Raw genomic sequence first — 14,423 nt, 5'->3', positions numbered from 1 at the left:
TCTCCTTCATTCAAATCCCAACTTTTGTGGCTTCGGGATCCGACTTTGCAGACTCTTGTAGCGAAGTGGTGGAGGAAAGGGAGGCCTGCCTTTGGCACTGCTATGTACACTTTTGCCAAGCAGCTGCAATTTGTTAAGTTTCAGCTTAAACAGTGGAACCGTCAGGGTTTCGGGAACATTTTTCATGCTAAGAAAGCTGCTCAAATATTGTTGAATGGCATCACCAGTGAAATCAGAGAGTATGGTTTGTCTGAAGCCTTGCTTAGGGAGGAAGACAGAGTTGTCAAGGCTTTAGAGGAATGGGAGCTTAGCGAACAAATATACTGGAAACAAAGAGCTCGTATTGATTGGCTTAAGAACATTGCTTTCTTCTTCAACTCGGTGAAAGCAAGAAGACATGGAAATTCCATTCCTGTTCTGGTCAATGATAGAGATGAGCAATTTTTATCCTTGCAGGAGATCTCTAGGGAGTCTTTACAATATTTCCCGTCCCTCTTCAGTGAGGATTCTCAGGGGGAATCGGTGGAGGAGAATCAGGTTCTCGCTTGCATTCCTTCTCTAGTTACTAGGGAGACGAATGAGTAACTAATGGGTCCTATTTTGCTAGAAGAACTCGAGAGGATTGTTTTTCACATGGGGAAGGGAAAAGCTCCTGGACCGGATGGGTTCCCGGTTGAATTCTTTCAAGATTTCTAGGATATTATCAAACTGGACTTATTGGAAGTTGTCCAGGAGTCCCAGAGGAATAAGCAGATGCTTCGAGCTTTGAATGCCACTTTCATTGCTCTAATCCCCAAGTGTGATGGGGCTGACCGGTTAGGCCAGTTCCGACCTATCTCGCTCTGCAATGTGATTATAAGATCATCTCTAAGCTGATAGTGGATAGGTTGAAGAAGTGTCTGGGGGATGTTATCTCTGAGGAGCAGAGCGGGTTTGTGGAAGGGCGCCAAATCTTGGATGGTGTGGTCATTGCTACAGAGACCATTCATTCTATGGCAACCTCCAAGGAAAAAGCTATGTTTATTAAGCTGGATATGGCTAAGGCTTACAATAGAGTTCGTTGGTCCTTCCTCCAGAAGGTCCTCAAGGCTTTTGGCTTTGCTAACGAATGGATCCAATGGGTTATGAGTTGTGTTACGTCTACCTCTTTCTTTGTGCTAATCAATGGAGATCATATTGAGTTGTTTGGTGCTTCTAGGGGTCTTCGCCAGGGGGACCCCCTTTCCCCTTACTTATTCATTCTTCTGGCTGAGGGTCTGGGGAGGCTGATTAAGCATAATGTGGGTTTGAGTATGATTAAGGGTTGGAGTTGGGGTAATGACTTGCAGCCGCAGTCTCATTTGCAGTTTGTTGATGACACGGCCCTGATGGGACTAGCTCGAATCAGAGAAGCTACTAATCTGCGTAAGGTTTTGGATGTTTATCTTGCGGCCCCGGCCAGTTGATCAATGAGGATAAATCTTCTATTCTCTTCTTCAACACTCCTGGAACTATTCAAAGGAGGATTGCTCTTATCTTGAGATTCCAAGTTGGCTCTTTGCCCTTGACTTATTTGGGTACTCCTATTTCTCCTGGTAACCCTCCTAGGGAGTCATGGCAAGGGATCTTTAATAAATTTCGCACGAAGGTTGAACATTGGACAAACAGATGGTTATCCTTTGCTGGGAGGATTCGGCTGATTCAGTCAATGGTTCAGGCTCTTTCGATTTATCAATGTATGCTACAAGTGGCTCCTAAGTGGTTCTTGAAGGGATTGGACTCTTTGGCAAGGCAATTCTTATGGGCAGGCAATCTATCCTCATCCAAATGGAGTCTTGTCAATTGGGACTCGGTGTGTAGCCCAAAGCAGTCGGGGGGGCTTGGTTTAAGGCAGTCTATTTTATTTGGGGAGGCTCTGGCGGCTAAATTGTACTGGAGGTGGTGTGTTGAGCAAGATCGAGGCTGGGCTAGGATTTTGGCCTACAAATATATGCAGAGGATCCCAATGGAGGAAATTCCAAGATATCCGCTTGAGGGAAAAGGCTCATCGATTTGGTATACTCTCAAGAAGGGGGCTTCTCTAATTAAGGAAGGACTCTTTTGGATTTGCAGGAGGGGGGAAGAGGTCCTTTTCTAGAATGACTCTTGGGATGGATACCCCCCCATCCTTGTTCAGTTTCCTAACCTTGGGAATCTTTGCCAGAGGTTTTTGGAGGCAGGGTGGTCAAGGGTGAGTAACTTCAAGGCTGTTTATAGATGTGGGCAGCTGGAGTTGGAGTGGTGGAAGGCCCCTAATGAGTGGCCGGTTGCTGGGATGGAAGAAGAGTGTGCTGAGTTGCATGGCATTCTGGTGAGTAGACACTGTAGTTCCCTCAAGGGTAGGGATGGACTTGCTTGGTTTCCGAATCCTAAGGGCATCTTTACTGTGGCTAGTGGATACCGGGAACTGTTGAACCGAAGACTAGAGGGAAGAGAGGTGCACTGGTGGAAACAGGTGTGGAATAATTTTTCTTGGCCGAAGTGTAACTGCTTTGCTTGGACTTTGGCTTTGAATAGATGCCTAACTTGGGACAATATTCGCAAGTGGGGATTCTTGGGGCCTTCCATTTGTGCTTTGTGTGGTAATGGGGAGGAAGATTCCTCACATCTGTTCTTCAGATGCCCCTTCTCTTTGCTTCTTTGGCATTACTGGTGAGGGGTGTGGAAGCATCCTTGTGTTCACGCGGATTCACTGGTGGAGTTTTGGAGCAGTTTGGGCAGACCTCCTATCTTGTCCTCCTTCCTCCAGACTATCTGGTATATTGGGCCCATTTTCATACTATGGCAGATCTGGCTCGAGAGGAACAGGAGGATCTTTCGTGAGGTCAGACTGTTAGTTCAGCAAGTGTGGAATAGAATCATTGTTATGATTCGGGAGACGGTGGAAGCTAAATGTGATGTGAATTTTCCTCTGGATAGAGATGAGGCGGATATTGTGAGTAGGTTGGGTTTGCAGGAGTTGTCTCCCGCCTCAACTTGTGTCAGGAGAGGTAGACATGCTATGAAGAAGGTTCAAAGGGTGGGAAGGTGGATGCCCCCTCAGGATGAGTTTATCAAGATTAACATCGATGGCTCCTCTAGGGGTAACCCAAGCCCTGCTGGGGTTGGTGGTGTTGGTAGGAATCGTATGGGGGAGGTGGTTTTCTTCTTTTCGGTGCATAAAAGGCGACAGTCTAAAAATTTTATGGAGGGATTTGCAATTCTCTATGCCCTGGAGCGTGCTTGGGAGTTGGGACGAAGGAAGGTTATCTGCGAATCAGATTCACAAATTTTGTTAACTTGTTGACAGAGCAAAAGGTGAGTGGGATTCATTGGCAGCTGGCAGGGATTGTTCGTCAAATTCTTCATATTAGTTCGTTAATGGAGCAGGTGTCTTTCATCCACATTCCTCGCGAATGGAATAGAGCAGCTGATTGTTTGGCTAAGTGGGCCTCAGAACATGGTAGTGATTGGAAAGTTGAAGGTTGGGAGCATCTCTCCTCGGATTACTGTCAAGACTTGCAGAAGATTTTTGTTGAGGACATGGATAGTTATGAAGCTGTCTGATCTTGGGCTGGGTTTGGGGTTCCTTTCTGGGGCCTTGGGGTTCTGGTTCTCTTTGTAGTTCTTGTGTCTGATTTTCAAATAAAGTTTTTACCCCTTTATTCAAAAAATTAATGTCATCCAAGTCCAAAGGCTGTAATGTAATAGTAGCAAAATAAATTATCTGACATGACTTGGCAAACCGAAAAAACAAACTCTTTCAATGAATTGAAATTTAATGGGACAAAAAAAATTAAAAATCACTGTCAAAAATTTTAAAAAGACCTAAAAATTAAAATTTATAGAAAAAAGAATCAAGGTTTTTTTGGGCCAAAAACAATCAATTGCAAAAGACTGCAGATTTTTCAGCAATAAATCATAATTTTTTTAAAGGTTTCTGCAATCATGGACTACCCATAATGGATGACCCATGTTAACATCTGTCTTCAGCAATGTGGGTGTTCAAACCTCCTCATAGGAATACAGCAGCCCCATGACTACAGCGAATAACATGGTAAGATTATGGTGTGAGGATTAAGATCGTACATATGGTCAACTGTGGCCTATCTTTGCAAATCTTAAGAATGTCAAAACAAATAGTTTAAGTAGTAATAAAAGATAAATGTTATTTGTGAATCACAACCAAGCCAGACACCAATTTGGCATATCAGACGTCCCTGCAAATGTCCGATAGATGATTTATTTTATATTTCTGTTTGCAGTAAAGGCATTGATTAAGACAGTCAATTTGGCATAAGGGGCCTCTCTTGCCAAAATCCGACAAGAATTATTTTCCTTTTTATCTATATTGTTCGAATTGGAGATTCCACGAGAATTTTTATTTTTAAATACCTTAAAAATATTATTAAAAAGAGTCACCCACAAGACCTCCCTTGTGAAAGCTTACAAAGAATTTCCTTAATTTCATTTGTGATAGATATTCTTCAAATTCTATAATTTCAGACCTCCCTCCCCATTTAAGTGCACGAGATGGATTTTTCTATCTTCTAAATATTGTTGAAAACCCAATTTAGCGTATCCTTTCTTATGAATACACTTTTTACCAAAATAATGATTGATTAAAATTCATAACATTATGTATTGCATTTAACAAGTTAATTATAATTATTTTGATAAAAAGTGCACCTAGAATTATGGTAGACATTACCCCTCCTGGAAAGCCTACAAAAGAATTTATTTTCATTTAGCATACATATTTTATAAGTTCTAAACCCTAAAATTAACCAGTACAAGAATTTATGTTCATTTATGATACATATTGCCGGTCCGCCTAAACCTACTGCAACTAAAAATTCGACAAATATTAAAAAATAAAATAGGCTTGCGCACTAAAACCCTAGCCAGTGCTGGCAGAACAACGAATTCGAAACACCGAGTCATGGTTTTCAATGATACAACGGTATACCAAATAATTCCACCAAAAAAAACCTGTTTAACGCGATTTACTATCACATGGACCTTGGTAGGATCTAATAGATTGTGCTCCCTATTGTCTGAAAGAGAAACAGAGAAACGTTTTGCAAACCATTTATTACCTGTACCAAAGCCTTCCCACTGAAAAAACTTCCGATTCGGCACTGATAAAGGATTAGAAAACCGTGCGGGATTAGCTCAGAAAGAGCCAATTTCGAGAAAATTGTACGAAAATATAAAGATTAGATTCAGGGGAACTTGCAGATGGAGTTGTATGTAAAACCCTGGGCTTCATACCCTAATCTCGTCATGAACGTACGAAACCTTTATATAATATTTTCCGTGCAGAAAATCTACCCGACGCGTGGAAGATAGATAAATTGGGATGTTCAGAGTATATGTGCTTTAGTTAATTAAATAACTAAAGCAATTAAAAATCTAGATATAAGATTAAGTGCTATTTTAGAAAATTAGAAGTCAAGTGGATAAAAGTGTGTAGTTTGATAATTGAAGATGAATAATTTTGATGAAGATTTTAGAATTGGAATTAATTTTTACTTAAGGATAGTATAGATACATGTGTGTAATGCATTAATTTTATATACGATATGTAGACACCTAAATTTGTCCACTTAATTAAATGAATACTTAGTATTTATATGATTGTTGTGGAAATGGCGACAAGGCAACAACACTTCTATATTATTTAGTGTCAAGTTTGTAGGTTCAAGTCTTTTTCATATTTGTGGTCTGTTAATGGGTCTCATTGCACTAATCTAATAAAATAGTCTAATAATGAAGTGGTGTAGCAAAGCCTGAATAAAGGGTGGATCAAGATAAACTTTGATTGTGCTTCCAAAGGCAACCCAGGTTCGTCGAGTGTCGGATGTGTGGCAAGGGATGATAGGGGCAATATCCTTCCAATCAGTTCACATAAGCTCCAAAAAAGAACAAATAATGAGGCAAAAGCTCAAGCGGCAATCCTAGCAATCAACTTGACTTCTCGACTCTATGTTCCACACCTCCACCTTGAAGGCGACTCCCGAGTGATTATAAACTTAATTGTTAAGGGAGAGGCACAATCAAGGAAGCTTGATGAATATGTTAAGCTCATTGTTTTAAAATTAAGGCAATTTCATAATTTTAAAGTCTCCCACATCAAGCGACAAGGGAACAAGGATGTGAATATCTTATCAAATTGAGGTTGACCTGAGGGAGAAGACAATCAGAAGGAATGGTGGGATAACTTCAGAAACTTGCAATCCATTATTGAAGCGAGGTGATGTGATGGCCAAATGGGGTGAGGATCCTTCAAGGTGATATGTGGACATTTGAAATAGAGTGGGGTAGATGAAAAACGGTGCAACACAATCGTTGGGCTCTCTGAGAGATGTGATCATTAATGAAGAGGGCAACGATACGTGCGATATGGGGGTGAGCATTCATTTAAACATTCATCAATTCAGTTCTTGGCATTATTTCTTATCTTTTGGTCTAGTAGGAAGGTGCGAGCAGAGACTATGGTTGAGTGTAGGGTGTTGAGAGTGTGTTTCCATGAAGTGTGTCATGGAAACCAATTTCTCCCTAGGTACATATAAGCAACAACTTGCCTTCGTAGGCAAGGTTTCTAAGGAGCGGATGAGGAAAAATTTTAAGATCGAAGACCCCCACTTTTTGAGGATGGGAGACAAATTACTGAGTGAAGAGTACATGAGCTCTGAGTTCAGATATCGAACCAACCTGGATGTGACGTCCATGTTTCTTGCATGGTGCTTGGAGCTGGGTACCAAATAGGATGTTAAATGGGTCATGGGGGAGTGTGTAAGGGGGGAGTAGAAATACGGATTAGACACCCTATTGACAATGGCACGTCCTAGGGAGGGTTTCATCACCAAGGGTGGTGAATGAATTCGAGATGCTAAATTCATACCGCCCTTGATGTTGTTTCTGGTTTGGGGTGTAGATAGTGATAGAGAGAAGAGGAGGGTGGAGGCATAAGAGGAGTGGTCTCTCATCAAGGAGTATTTGTGTGACTGTGGGTAAACAAAGCAGTCAACGGGAGGAGAAGATCCAGAGAAGGGTAAGCTAAAACTTATCTTTCGAAAGGAAGACTATTGGATTGGAGGTGGAAATCTAAAGGAGAAGGAGTTGAAGCAGTAAGCGGCTTCATAATAGTTTTTGTAAGGATTTTTTACTATTGATGGCTCAATCCCTAGGTTTAGTTCTTAATAGATTATATCCAATAATGGATGTTTGCAAATCGAGGAGTCTGTAGTTAGTAAGTTTTGGATGTTGTCATTCTACACTCTTATGAGAATAGTTGATGTTATCATTGATGGCAACCAACTAGCAAGTCACCGGCAATTGGTTTCTACATGCCCAGCATCACAAAATTCATACACCGACAGACACCGGCACCGGCAAGCACTTCATCGGCATTTAGATTACATTGGCAACAAAGCATACCAGCACTCCAGCCGACATGGGATAAAGTTTTTGTTTCTATGAATTGTTTTTGTAATGTAATTATCTTTTGTAAGCCGACATGGTATATTGTAAAAGACTCATATATGTATGAGATCTTATAAATCATTTTTGTGTGTGATGAGACATTTTTATTGTATAAGGTGATATAGTTGACAGTGAAGGTTTTGGTTATAGACTAAGCTTAAACCGGTACTGAACTTGGCATAAGAGATGTTGTTTTGAGTAGTACATTGTATTCGATTTGATAATCCATTTTTGTAGTTAGTGTGACTCTTTATTGAGTGGTGAGCTCTAGGCTGTTGACCTCCTTGCATGTGCAGGCCCCTCATTGTAAGTAGTATTTATTCATTGGCCAATGAGTAAATATTGTGGGTCACAAATCCCACAGAGGTTTTTCCCACACTGGGTTTCCTCATTAAATATCTTGTGTTATGGTGTGTTTCTATATTGTCTCTATTATTTATGTTTACTGCATTCATTCTTATTTACCGGTACACTGTTTGGGATGCAAAGTTATAAATAAGTTTAAATATTATGCTAACCGGTTAGACACTGATTCACCCCCCCCCCTCTTAGTGTCTTTGGGACTGTCATTGAATCTAACAATTGGTATCAGATCTCGGTCCTCTATTTGCAAAAGCCTAACAGCTTGAGGGAGATTCTGACACCGGTACAGATGGAGAACTTAAGGAAACAATTGGAAGGAGCTCTTGAAGATTTTGATGCAGAAAAATTGAAGAATATCAAACTTGAAGATGATCTAAGGACTGCTAAGGAATTCATTAAAGGACTTCAAGAAAATCTGGTTATAGCACAAAATAAGAGAAAAAAACTTCATGAGAAGATGTAGAATGATGATGATGAAAAGGAAACTCTTAGAAACATTGCAAATTATAGGAGTTGAGAAAATACAACACCACAGGAGCCCAAATGATCTTTGCAAGCTGAAAAACCTATTACATGGAGAAGCAAGGAAGCAAATACAGAAAAACAAATACATAGAGAATATGCTCAAAAAGAGAGAGTTCAATATTCATAAAAATATGTAATGTGATTCTTACAATGAAAAGAAAAAACTCAACCTTTAATAGGTCAAGAAACCCTAAAAGGGAAAACCTAGGTTTGCACATAAAAATTAATTAAAATAATTAATTATATGCACTTAAAGTTAGCTTAAGTGTAAAAGAGATAAAAGGGAACTTAAATAATTAAACAAATATTGTTTAATTAATCAAGTAAATACCCGAATACTCTAACACCCCCTTAAGCTAGACTTAGGGAGAAGCTAAAACCTAGAACAACTAATGAAAGCAATAAAGATGGGTCCCGACAACAAGACCTGATCAGGTACCCAAATACAATGAAATCTCTATGAACTAGAGAAATAGAGAAAACCACATGGGAACAAAACTCTACTCCAAAAAGAGATAAAAAAGAATATCACTGAAGCATGAAGAACCTGCAAACTCTGTCGAAGAATAACTGCTGATCTGGAGAACCTCCACTAAAATAGAACATGACCAGGTAGAGAAGACTGTAATCTGCATGAGTGCCTTTAAATGACACTACTCGAATCAGATGGCAAACAAGGCAAATACTGAAAATGAAGATACAGATGGCATGAGAAACCAAAGCCTGAAGAGCTGATCAATCGAACCACGGAAGCATTAGAACCAACAGGATAAACCTCCCCATAATGCGGAAGTGGGAGAGGGACAAGAACACTGAAAAGGACAGCCAAAAAGAACTGCATGACGAAGAACCAGGAACATCAAAGGTGTTGAGATAAGTACATGGTGTCATGGAAGGAACACTCACTTGACACATATCATGAGGCGAATGTCATGGAAGGAACACTCACTGGACAAAGGAAGATGAAAAACATTAACCCCCTCATGGCACTTTATCAATAGTGCATGTACAACAAGACACAAGATGTGCAAGATTCCAAGTAAACAATGCATGATGGCACTTTATCTCAGTGTGTTTGCATAAATACAAGCTACAATGATAAGAAGACTGGAAATAGAAACGAAAACCAAAAAAAGGCACCCTACTCAGAGAAGAGATCCCAGGACCTGAAACAACCACGATATCCACCAGAGTGTTGAAAAGCAAAAAACTGAATAAAATATGCATGGAGCAGAATCTGGAAATAAAACTCATATATCTGGAAATTACACAGCACACGATTTCCAAAATTTTTTTTTTTTTGAAAAACGGAGATCAGATGCTCATTCTACGTCTCCTAGAGTGCAAAAAAGAGACCTCACTTTGACTGGAAAAAAACATTGTCAAATAGAAAAATTGGAAAAAATTACCAACATCATGAGGTCCGGCTCGGAACCAGCTTTCTGACGCCTATTCATTTTTGAAAAAATGACTCTGTATGTCCAAGATAGAGCCAAAAAACCAAACCCCCCCTAAAAGAGGCCAAAAAAGGAGGTTTGGTGGCTGGGCGGTGCTCCGGTGGCCAGTGGGTGGCGCTCCGGTGGCGGCCTGGTGATGGGCTGGTGGTCGGGAGGAGCTCCAGTGGTGAGCTTGGGCAGAGCGGCGCTCTCGTGCGAAGCAGACCCGCTAGGCGGCGCGGCGGCAGCGCGTTTGGGCGGAGCGGGGGCCGCTTGGGCGGTGGGCCGGAGGTGCAGAGGGTTCCGACGACGGCGAGAGGTGCTAGGCCGCAAGGAGGTTGGGCGCAGGTGGCGGCCGGGGAGCCGGGGAGGGCGGCACGAAGGAGGCATTGTCGGGTGGAGTGGGCTGCACAAGCAACGCTGCAGCGACGGTGGCCGAAGTTCCAGCGACGGTCGGGAGCGATGGCCGGAGGCGGGGAGCCGGGGAAGCCAAAGGCCGAGGCTGAGCGCAAGGGTCGGGGAAGCCAGAGGCCGGGGAGCCGAAGGCCAGCGCCGGTAGGGGTCAGAGGACCAGCGAGGGCCAGGGAAAAAATGTCGGCAGCGCTGTACGGGCCTGCAACATGGCAGGGGGCCCCACGATACCCTGCGTACCGTGGGGTTGCCCCCCCCAAAAAAAAAATTGCAAAAAAACAAAAAAAAATTTAAAAACCCTATTTTCGCCTTTTTTTTTTCTTTTGATTTTTTTTATGATTTTTTAATAAAAAATCAAAATCCGGCCTACATGCCATAAAAAGGCAAAATATATTTTTATTTTTTTGAATTTTTTTTTCTCAAAATGCGTGTCAAGGTCGTACGATCTAAATCTAAGAAAAAAATACTCCCAGAGGCTCAAGAACCAAAATAGGTCAAATTTTATATGACCATAGGGGTTTTCGGGTCTTTTGAGCACGATAGTGAGGTTCATTTAGGCCCAAAGTGCTCAGAAAAAAGGTCAAACCTTAGGTACATAAAAAATTTCTGAAACCCCAGATCTACTTCCAATGCAAAATTCTCAAAACAAGAACAGGTAGTTGCAGATCTGAAGCTATGATACCGTATAGGAGTTGAGAAAATACAACACCACAGGAGCCCAAATGATCTATGCAAGCTGAAAAACCTATTACAAGGAGAAGCAAGGAAGCAAATACAGAAAAACAAATACACAGAGAATATGCTCAAAAAGAGAGAGCTCAATATTCATAAAAATATGTAATGTGATTCTTACAATGAAAAGAAAGAACTCAACCTTTAATAGGTCAAGAAACCCTAAAAGAGAAAATCTAGGTTTGCACATAATAATTAATTAAAATAATTAATTATATGCACCTAAAGTTAGCTTAAGTGTAAAAGAGATAAAAGGGAACTTAAATAATTAAACAAATATTGTTTAATTAATCAAGTAAATACCCGAATACTCTAACACAAATAAGTTGAGACAAGAAAACAGTAATATGAAGAATGAAATGCAAGATATGACTATGAGGTTATGTAAGGATATTGAAGACATAAAGAAGAATGAAGAAGACTTGACTAGGAAACTTAATGATGCTGGAAATGAAAATCTCAGACTTGGTCATGAAAATAATATGTTAAAGACAGATCTGATTCACATGCAACATGATAAAGCTGAGCTTGTGAGACAAGTTGGAATTCTGGAAAATGAGTTGGTTACTGCAAATAAACACAAAGACAAATTCAAGAAAAGTTCAGAAGAACTTGATGACATGCTTAAAAGACAGAAACCTGATGGAGATACAAATGGACTTGGATTTGAACATGGAGAAAGTTCTGGTATTGCAAATAATCAAAATCAAAACAAACCGGTAAGACAACCTAATGCTTATAAATTTAATGGGAAATGTTTTAACTACAACAAATATGATCACAAAGCAAATCAGTGTAGATTTAGGAATAATCAAAATATAAACTCACCCACCGGTCAATGTTCCAAATGCAACAAAGTTGGTCATAATTCAGAAAATTGCAGAATGAATGTGAAATGCTATGTTTGTGAAAGATTTGGGCATTTATCTAATCAATGCAGATCACAAACTAGTCAAGGATATGGAAAGGCTATTCAGAGGAATAGTTTAACTTGTTATGCATGCACCAAGATTGGACATATTGCAAAATTCTAGAGAAGCAAGAATGCACCGACAAACAATAAAGGATCTAGCTTGAAGGGCAAAGAAAAGGTACATGAAGTTAAGCAAAAAATTTCAAAACAATGGATTAAGAAGAGTGATCAGAAAACTGATGAAACTGTCTTTGCACCAGTAGAGTAGAGTAATCCTCCACCGACAGGAGATTCTTCATCTAACTGAGGAATAATCCTTAAGGGGTATTGCAACAAGTTGAAAATCATGCATTCTACCCTCGGTTGATGGTGAGAAGATACATTTCTTCTTTACCGGCAGATGTGTTAAGTTTTCACTTAACCGACGAGCATTTAATGGGGTTGTTGAAAGATATTTCATTATATAACATCGGAGAACCCTCATTTTGAACTCACTGAGCGTTCAAACAATCAGAAAGCGCAAAATTGAGCAAGGGCATCCTAAGGCGAAGATGCGAAGTGATTTTCAGGCATTCTAATTTCGGTTTAGAGGTATTTATCTTTGAAAATGGCTTCCTCATCTTTTGTTCCTAGGTTTATTTCAAACCCTACCATTGTGGAAAATTTCAAACGCCCTAGACCCGTATTCAAGATTATCCCCGAGATTGCAAAACAAGATGATTCTGTAGGAGCTTTTTCGAAAATACCGAAATGTGTAGCATTTGCAGAAGACCCTAGAATCTACATACATTGCAACATAGAAAACCTAGGGATTGAGGATCTTAAAGAAAATATTCAATGAGGTTATTATTGATGAAAATGGAGTGATTAAACCTGAACATAAGATTGTGGAAAATTTATGTTTTATAGAGATTATGAACATTCCTGAATTTCCAAAGGAAGTTGTCAAACTTGTATTGAGCAGAGTCCATGGAGAATTCATGTGGTATCAGAGCAACCAGTACAAACTGTTGACTCTCAGGAAACTAAGATACCAACTCAAACAGAGCAACCGACAGAGACTGAAAAACATACAGAGGACAAGACAACTGGCACAGGGCCACCAGAATCTGAGCAACCGGCAGTGGTACTAACAGAGAAACAATCTGAGGCAGAGGTACATGTTGAGTTTGTAACACTGGCAGTTGCAGAGAAGCCTAATCAAACTGAGAAACCAGTAAAGGTAGAAGTGCAAACACAGACAGATCCACCGGAGGAAAATAAAAACAAAGTGGATGCATTTGATGGAAATAAAGAGGATATACTGAAGGTGATTGGTCAGACATCTATTGAAAAGAAATCTACAACAGAACCAAGCACATCTACAAGCGAATTCAGACCAACCAATATCATAGAGGTACTTTTGGATTCAATTAAAAGGATTACTGATTGCAATTCCTTAGCATTTAAGGCAATTAATAACACATTACCTATTCTAAAGATGATTGCACCCAATTGTAAGATAGATCACATTAATGATTCTTTGGGGAAATTGGACACATTGTCCAAATTTATTGCTGATAATGTAATAACTATAGATAAGGTGAATGAGGATACCATAAAGGAGAGAGTTGAAAAAGTGAAAAACACATTCTTGGAGAACACAATAAAGAATTGTACCGATCATTTGAATACACTTTTATCGGTACTCAATTCTATAATTTTGGAGTATAAGGAGTTATATAGGGAAGCATGTAAACCTCACTGCTTGACCGAGGACATTGATGAGGAGATCAAAAAGACACAAAAGGAAATTGATGACATTGCGGATAATATTATAGGTTCATCCGGACTTATATCAGTTTTTGAGCAGGAAATGGCAGTTTTTGAGGAGAAGTTAGAAAAACTTGAGAAAGAGAAGGCAAGAATAAGGTCTAATGCCCAGGAACTAAAGGATAAACTTGGTCTGAGGCTGGATAATCTGATTACTTAGAGAGGTGAAATATCTAAAGCAACAATTCAAGGAGAACGATCATCGGAGCAGCAAATGCACTATCTCACCGGTATGATCCAACAGACTGAGGCAACTCTTACAGACAACAAGGATAACTTTAAGAAACCCCCCGGGGCAACTATGTAAAATCCTGGCGAATCAAACATTATTTTCGGGGGGAAATTTTCATATCGATGGCGAATTTATTTTTTAAAATGTGGAAAAAATTATTTTGTATTGGCGATTTTTTTCTAGGGTACGAAAATTCCATAAATTTCTGGCGAATAATACCTTGTTCTATGGGGAAAATATTTATTGTGGGAGGCGAATAATTTTTGTTAAAAGGAACAAATATATAATTGTATGAGCGAAAAATTTACTCCGAAGGAAAAATTATTTAAATGTATTGGCGATTTTTATCCACCGCTTGAAAATTATTTAAATGTATTGGCGATTTTTTTCCACCACTTGAAAATTATTTAATTTGTTTTGGCGAATATTTTGTTATTTATGGTACAATATATAATTTATTGACGATTTCATGAATTCATTGCCATTAATAGACAAGGCACATCACATCACATCA

General features: G+C 39.7%; 1 protein-coding gene across 4 annotated transcripts in view; it reads right to left on the bottom strand.

Annotated features, from left to right (window-relative positions):
- LOC131033827 (serine/arginine-rich splicing factor RSZ21A) overlaps positions 1–5,349 on the bottom strand; it is a 46,880-nt gene extending 41,531 nt beyond the window's left edge. Inside the window, exon 1 of one of the 4 annotated variants that reach the window (XM_057965114.2) lies at positions 5,097–5,349. The gene's annotated coding sequence lies outside the window, so the exon portion shown is untranslated. The remainder of the gene's footprint in view (positions 1–5,096) is intronic. The other 3 variants (XM_057965113.2, XM_057965117.2, XM_057965115.2) reach the window with 3 other exon arrangements.
- Positions 5,350–14,423: the final 9,074 nt, after the last annotated feature.

The sequence above is a fragment of the Cryptomeria japonica genome, chromosome 5 (assembly GCF_030272615.1).
Source record: "Cryptomeria japonica chromosome 5, Sugi_1.0, whole genome shotgun sequence".
NCBI lineage: Eukaryota > Viridiplantae > Streptophyta > Pinopsida > Cupressales > Cupressaceae > Cryptomeria > Cryptomeria japonica.
The sequence above is the reverse complement of the archived record's forward strand: the minus strand, read 5'-3'. Positions and strand labels throughout refer to the sequence as shown.